Here is a 7,642-nt window from a genome sequence, read left to right on the forward strand (position 1 = left end):
CCTCTGCCCTCAAGAGTGGAGCATCTTGTCTCTCTGAGGCGTCTGCCCCCGAGAGGAGAGCTGTCGAGTCTCTGAGCTCACTTCCTCTTCCTCCCAGAGTTCTGTTCTGTTTACTCCTCCCATCTACGTTCTAACCTATCAGGGCAAGCAGCTTCTTTATTTAATCAACCAATGACCTTCCTCCATCACTGGAGTTCAGTGTTCTTTGGCTTTGCAGACAGCATCTGCAAAAATAGTTGTGTGATAAATAGTTGCTAACTCCAGAAACACTGACCGATTGTAACCGGCGGTGCAGGTCTGTAATTCCAGCTGGCTGGGAGGATGAGCCAGAAGGATTGCAGCTTTGAGACCTGGTTGTAAAGCGAGGTGAATTCCAGACTAACCTGGTCAACTTCATGAAACCCCATCTCAAAATTAAGAAGAGACCTGGGAATGTAGCTCAGTGATAATGCGTTTGCCTGGCACCAGTCTGGCCGAAACTACAAAAATAGATAAATTGAAACAAATCAATGAACGATCGGACACCTCTACATACTTAATAGACAGAAACATAGTAACCTGCATTTTGTACATGTTTTCATTGGTGTCAATGGTAAATTTTGATTTCATTTTATATTTTTCTGTATCCTAGGCAGAAGAGGAGGCTGGGGTTTGCTTAGCAACCATATTGGTCACTAAGTGTTTGGTTTCTAAGAGCCGCCGATGTGCCTCCGTGCCCTTGACGAGGGGGTGGGGAATTGTTTTACTTATTGAATCATAAAGTTCTTTATATATTCTGCATAATAATCTTTATTGTCCACATGCATTGAAAATGTGTCTTCTCACATGGTTGCTGGATTTTTCACATCGTTTATGACGTTCCTTTATGAATAATATTGAATTTTAATATAGTGACATTTATCAACCCATTAGTCTGTGACATGTGTATAATGCGTAATGATTAGATCAGGGTACCTGCCATATCTGTAACCTCACACATTTATCATATCTTTGCAAGTATGCAAACCCTCTCTCCTGGCTACTTAACAATTCTTTATTAAGCTACAGCCGTCCTGCTACACGAGAGTGCTGGAAGTTGCTCCTCCTGTCCCATGTATCCGTGTGTTTGCCAGACCCTCCCACACTCCCAGATGCTGAAGTTTTCAGTTTCTCTATCATACAGAGAGATAAAAACATGCCCTATCTTCTTTCTGTGTGTGACATTTTACTGACAATATTAATATATCTGCTAGTTCCATCTATATTGTGACATTGGGGTTTCATGATAGCATCTCACCATTTTATATTGAGTGTGTGTATATTTTTCAGTATAAATGGATACTGTGTATATCACCATATAAAATGCAACACACACGTATCTTAGTTCATATGTTGGTGGACTCTGAGGTTGTTTCTGCATCTTGGTGACTGTTAAGTACTCAATAAAGAATCTCTTTACTAGAACTCGTATTGGGGTTGGAAGACCGGTGTTCAGAGGCCCCTCCCCACTCTGTTCTGTAACACTAAAGCATATTACATTTCCATGGATGGTACACTAAAGTCCCTCTTTCTCTACCTCCTTGCAAGCACCTGTTAATTTGTAAACTTCTTGATGCTGTTAGTTCTGAAGTAGACGGTGTCTCATCTCCTGGCAAGGTGTGTTTGCCTCTCTGGCTTGACTGCTACGTTGAGTATTTTCTTACATGTCTGTTGGACATTTGTGTATCTTCTGTGAAGTGTCTCTGCAGACTGTTTGCCCATTGATAACTGGATTCTTTGAGGACTTGCTGTTGAATTTCTGGAGCTCATTATCTACCCTGGGGATCAATCCCTCACCAGATACATTTTTTCCTGTTCTGCATGTGGCATGCAAGTGTCTCCTTTGCTGTGCAGGGGAAGCTTTGGGGTTTGATGTAATCCCATCTGTACACTTGTCCTCCCTTGGCTGCCTCTGCATTTGAAGTCATATCCAGAGTAGCTTTGCACAGCCAATGCCAGGCAGCATTTCCCTGTGTTTTCTTTCAATCATTCTATCGTTCAGGGTCTTAGGCTCGAGCATTTCACAAAAGATGAATTGTGTGTTGCATATGGTGAGAGAGAGGATTTATCTCATTTTCTTTGCGTTTGAATAGTCAGTTTTTCCAGCACTGTTTGTTGACGGAAGTTTTCCTTTCTCCAATAACTTTCTGCCTTTCTATGATACTGGTTGGTTGGCTGGAGATGGGTTAATTCTGTGTTGTCTGTTTTGCTTTGCACCGTCTTTCTATGTGCTCTGATGTTCGTACCACACTCACTTTGAAATACGCTTTAGTGTTAGTTGTCCCCTTGTGTTAGTTTCTTCCTTTGTGGTATGTGGTTCCATAAACTTCAGGAGTCCCATTTGCCTCCATCTGGAAAGGCAGGAATCGCCTAAACTATTTAAATTCCTTTGGGCATTGTGAACATTGTAGCACTTTTAATTCTTAATAGTTCATGAACATAGTGTAGCCTCCTATTTTGTGTGGCTCTCTGTGTGTATGTGTGTCTTTTTTCAGTTTCTTTTAAAACTTTTAGCTGTCAATAAATACCCTAGAATCACCTGAAAAGAGGAAGGGGGCTTCTATGGAGTAATGTCTTGCTCAGGTTGATCTGTACATATATGTACGTCAACAATTATGTTGATTGTCTTAATTGAGACAAGGGGGCATAGTCCATGTTGGCTGATGCCATTTTCTGTGGAATTTTCCTGAGTTTATGAGGAAGCTGGTTAAAATGAGCTCAGGGTCTCAGTCTGCAGTCATAGGTCTGAGCGAATGAGAGCAAGCCAGCAAGTAGCCGTCTTCCTTGTTCCAGCCTGGAGTTCTTGTCCTTGAATTCCTTCAGTAACAGACTATGACCTGGAATGGTAAGTCAAATAAACCCTCTCTTACCCTAAATTGCCTTTGGTCATGCTATATATCAGAGCAGCATAAAGGAAACTGAAACAATTGCTTTATAATTTTCCCTGTAGAGATTATTTCTCCGTGAAATGTTCTAGGTGTTTAGTTGGTTGGTTGTTGTAGGTACTGTTTTGGTGGTGACTGTTGTTGGCTTGGGTTTCTGTTTGTTTGGAGATATTCTGAATCCAATTATTTCTTTATTGTTTTATTTCTGTATTTTAAAAAGATAGTGGCTTTTTATATTGATTTTGTATCCTTAAACTTTATTTAGCTTTATTTTAATAGTTTGTTAGTGGAATTAGGGTTTTTTGACATCTAAAGTCATGTCACATCCAATTAAGGTTTATTTAGTCTTCTCTTTCCTACTTGTTGTGCTTTCTTTTTTTTTTTTTCTGTTCACTTTCTGAGGTGTCTGTGAGTTGCAGTCCCACAGTGAGGTGTTGAAGTTGAGCATCCTTGCCATGTGTGTGCTCTCGGAGAAGCAAGAGAGCCTTCTTTCATACAGGATGACATTAGCTGTGAGTTTGTCATATAGAACCTCTATCAAGCCCCCCTCGTGTGTGTGTGTGTGAGTGTGTGTGTCTCTCTCTCTGTGTCTGTGTCACAGAGCACTTGTGAGGTCAGATGACAGCCTGAGAGAGTCAGCTGTCCTTTTCTACCATGAGAGTCCCAGAGACAGAACTCAGCTTGAAAGGCTCTACCACAAGTGCCCTTGCCCACAGAGGCAGCTCACTGACTCAGTATATCCTGGCTATACCCAATTTTTTGAATTTCTTGATCATAAAACATAGTCAAACTCTATGAAATATTTTTTGCTGTGTGTAGTTTTTTTTTTTTTTTTTTTTTTTTTTTGTCTCAGTGAATTTACTAAGACCTTGTAGTGAGGCTTGAGAAGAACCAACCTGCTTCCGTGCTAACTAACACTAATGGTAGTGCTGTTTTATGATTAACTTCGGTTGCTTTGCTCAATATCAGTTTATTTAGATAACAGACAATGTTTACAAGGCTTAAAAGTTGTCTTGATTTGTAATTTGCTAATATTTTAAGTATAAATGAATATTAATTTTCTTAAGTATCTCTTGGCACATCTGTGGAATTTATCAGATTATTTCCCATTTGTTAATAGCAGATAAGGCCTCAGTAGATTTTGTTAAAGCATCTCTCTGCTTCTAACACAAGAAATACTTGATTCTTGTTCCAAAGGCTGCATTGCTTGAAGATTTTGAGCAATTATTTTTTACTTTTAAATCTTTACCTGCTAATCCACTATCTCTTTCATGTGCTTCCTGTCATTTCTTCACTTTAAAGCTGGGTTGTGTTCGTTCCTCTTATGCCTTGGTAGTAAGGGATACGAACAGAGTTACTAGACACCAACCATCACAACTTAATTTTCACCCTTGGGACCCACATGGTCTAAAGAGAGAAGCAACTCCTGCCAGTTGACCTCTGACCTCCACGTGCACCCCAGAATAAATAAGGTAATATAAAAACCTCGTCAGGGATGAGCAGGGGAGCCGGGAAGAGCAGGACTCTCCACACTGTGGACCAGGGAAGGTTAGTCAGTCTCTCAGAGAAACCTCAGGGGTGGGAAAATATCTTTCTGGGGAAATGCTGTCCAATGCCATATTTGAGAAGGATATGACTCATGTTGTCCACTTATCTACAGACTTAGTGACTCCTGCATCCAGAATCATTTAGAACTTACATCTTTAGCTTACGGCAACCAAGTGCCATTCTCGAGCCTGCAGGGCCTGTCTTCTGGGAAGCTGTCCTGAGTTCAGGGATGATGTCTGGTGTTGATGGATGCTAATCTTGTTGAAGCCACTCTGTTTTTCTTCCTGGCTGGTAATTACGTCATTTTGAGACTGAAGTACATTTCATATTTTGCGGTTCTGATGCTCGGCAAAGGAATTATGTTCTGCGTCACGATTAGAACTCGATATTAGCAAATAATTCCCACGTAATTGCTTATGGCGGTGAAGTGCCAAGTGTAGAAATATGGATTCGATGGCTGCTGAGCCGTTCCAGTTCTGATTATTCTGTACTAATCACATGCTCGTATGCATGTGATGATCAATAAATCACTGTACAAAAAGATTGTGTACACGGAGCTGTGATAGCATGATGGCCTGCCCTCATGGACGTTAGAGATTTCAGAAATTGATTAGAACGCTTAGTGTGTGGTTCCTTCATTCAGGCATGTGTGAACCAAACACCTTATTCCAATTAGAAACAGAGAGAAATCCTTTCCCGCCCCCCTCCCCCACTGTGTAGAATACAGGGAGAATTTTCTCAGTGATTAACTGTGAAAAACAGAGGAAAGCGCTGGTGACAGTTCACACAGGAGGGCCCTAAATCTTCACCTTTATGGCCTGTGTTTGGCAACTGTCTCCACGTTGGACAGACAAAGTGCATCTGTGAATTTGAAGCATCTCAGGTGACAGTTAAGGTATGTAATTAGATTTCCAGATACACGTCTCCACCCAAAACTTCTGCTACGGGAAAAAGCCAATTAAGGAGGCTTTACTCAACTTAAAAGAATAAAATTCAACCTAAAAACTAATGGAAGAGCTTCTCTGCAGGGAGGCTTTCTCCCTGGGCTCCTGGGGTGGGGGCCTCCTTGATAGAGAAAATGAGCAGGCCCAAGCCTTTCCTAGTCTGGAGGGTGGAGTCAGGAGGTTCCTGTGGTTAAAAAAAAAAAAAAACCCTCTTTATCAAGATGTGTGTGGCTTGACAGAGGAGTGGGCAGAAACTCGTGGTTTTTAAACTTGACACTTCTGCGTGGATTTAGACTTATTAGAAGAAAGAAAGCAACCTGGGGAAAGACTAACTCAAGGCAGACTGATGAGAATCTCCTTCAGTACTCTGAATGTTGAAATCCTTGGCACACTGAGAGCTGATAGAAACACTCCCATTGCTCAGAGTGACGGGGAGAAGTGTGGAGTTTGCCAGGCAGGCACGGTCGCAACTGTTCACTCGATAGTCAAGAGCTGGTATGTTGTGTAAAGCCCAGAAGAGATCGGGAGAGGCATTAGATCGTTTTATAGTTAAAACCAGAGCTCCAAAAAGTTGCATAAATAGCCCAAAAAAAAAACAAGTCTGTGTTTGCAAAGTAAATCTTGTCTGTTTTCCAAGATGGAAACAGACAAGCTCAAAGATTATAAAGTAGCCTACATATTATATTTCATTAATTATTTTTTGAAGCAGGGTTACAGTTAGCTCAGGTTGTCTCCGACTCACTAGGTAACCCAGGGTGGCCTTTAATGCCTTATCCTCCTGCCTCTGTTTGCATCTGCTGGGATTACAAGTGTACACCAGCATATCTCGCAGGTGCCTGTATTCCTAAAAGTTAAAGCTTTCTTAATAACACACGGAGAAAATGTAAGAAGACACTGGAAATGTCAGTTTATTAGAGAGAACACGTATTTTATTAACAGGCATGAAAAGGAAATGAAGGTGCCGAACATAAATCCTTGAGAAGATTCTAATCCAGACAGATAAAGCAAATACATGCGATCGGAAATAATTAAAGAACAAAATGTCAACCCGCGCAAAGCAGGCAACTCCAGAGTGCTGGAATGCAGCCTCCCCAGACCTCCGTGCAGTGACTGTGCCATTATCTGAGCTGCAGTAGGACAGACAGCTGCTTCCCTGAAGGGATTCTTCCTGCCAAAGATGAGCTGTACTCTGTGACTGAAACATGGCCACAGACCAGAGGCCCGTTATGAAAGAATTATGAACGTGAGAGCCACAGAACCCCAACATTTGTAAGAAGAAATGACCCTCCTGGTGAGTGATGTTGGAATGGCGAACACACGTGAAGAGAAGGAGAGAACATGGATCCCTCTTCATACCCTGCACAAGTAGCAGAGCAAATAGGATAGAACTTAAAACTGAGAATCCACCTGCAGCCAGTAGAGGGGTAAAACTGTATGCACAACGTTTAGACACTGGCTTATGACTTGTGAAATGAGACCTGTAAGCAGAAACAGTGAAGAAACAGACAAAAGGACTGCTCTCTGGGGGTGCCTGCAGCAGCACAGGGCTTTGAGAGGAGTTCAGAGTCCACATAAACCAGACTTTTCTATCTGAGGGGGTTTGGGAAGGAAACACGCACACCGTCTTGATGGTTTCCTGCTTTAATCTCCGTTCTTCTCATCTTCTTTCTGTGCTCTTTCTCTATTGTATACTGTTTTTCCCCCTACGTCTTACATACTCCAACAAAGCTTTCCAGGCACTATAAGAATTACAGTGTGGTTACATTTTGTTTTTCAGGTGGTAATTACAATGAATACCAAACAAACAGTAAAAAGAACATGTTTTCCATCTCCCTTGCATGATTAAACATTTTATGTATTATAGGTGAAAATCAAATTATCCAAAGAACCCACAGACAATCACACCCTAGCAACTTATTGTAGATTAACTGTGTGGCAAACAAGGTGTTCTTGTCAGGTCTTTGACTGACAGGTTGCATTTTGTAGTTACAAAGAAAAGGCCAATTACTTTATTACTTAACTTGAAAGGAAATCTGATAAGGAACCTTAAAGGACTCACAAATCTAAACTTTTATATATGAAAAAGAATCTGAGAGCCGGGCAATGGTGGCACACACCTTTAATCCCAGCACTTGGGAGGCAGAGGCAGGCAGATCTCTGGGAGTTCGAGACCAGCCTGGTCTACAGAGCTGGTTCCAGGACAGGCTCCAAAGCCACAGAGAAACCCTGTCTCGAAAAACCAAAAAA

At 41.5% G+C, this 7,642-nt stretch overlaps 1 protein-coding gene across 1 annotated transcript in view; it reads left to right on the forward strand.

The window, feature by feature from the left end:
- The window catches only part of St6galnac3 (ST6 N-acetylgalactosaminide alpha-2,6-sialyltransferase 3), a 450,344-nt gene that overhangs the window by 372,518 nt on the left and 70,184 nt on the right, over positions 1-7,642 (forward strand). The window lies entirely within an intron of this gene.

Source organism: Microtus ochrogaster, chromosome 21 (genome assembly GCF_000317375.1).
Source record: "Microtus ochrogaster isolate Prairie Vole_2 chromosome 21, MicOch1.0, whole genome shotgun sequence".
NCBI classification, from domain to species: domain Eukaryota; kingdom Metazoa; phylum Chordata; class Mammalia; order Rodentia; family Cricetidae; genus Microtus; species Microtus ochrogaster.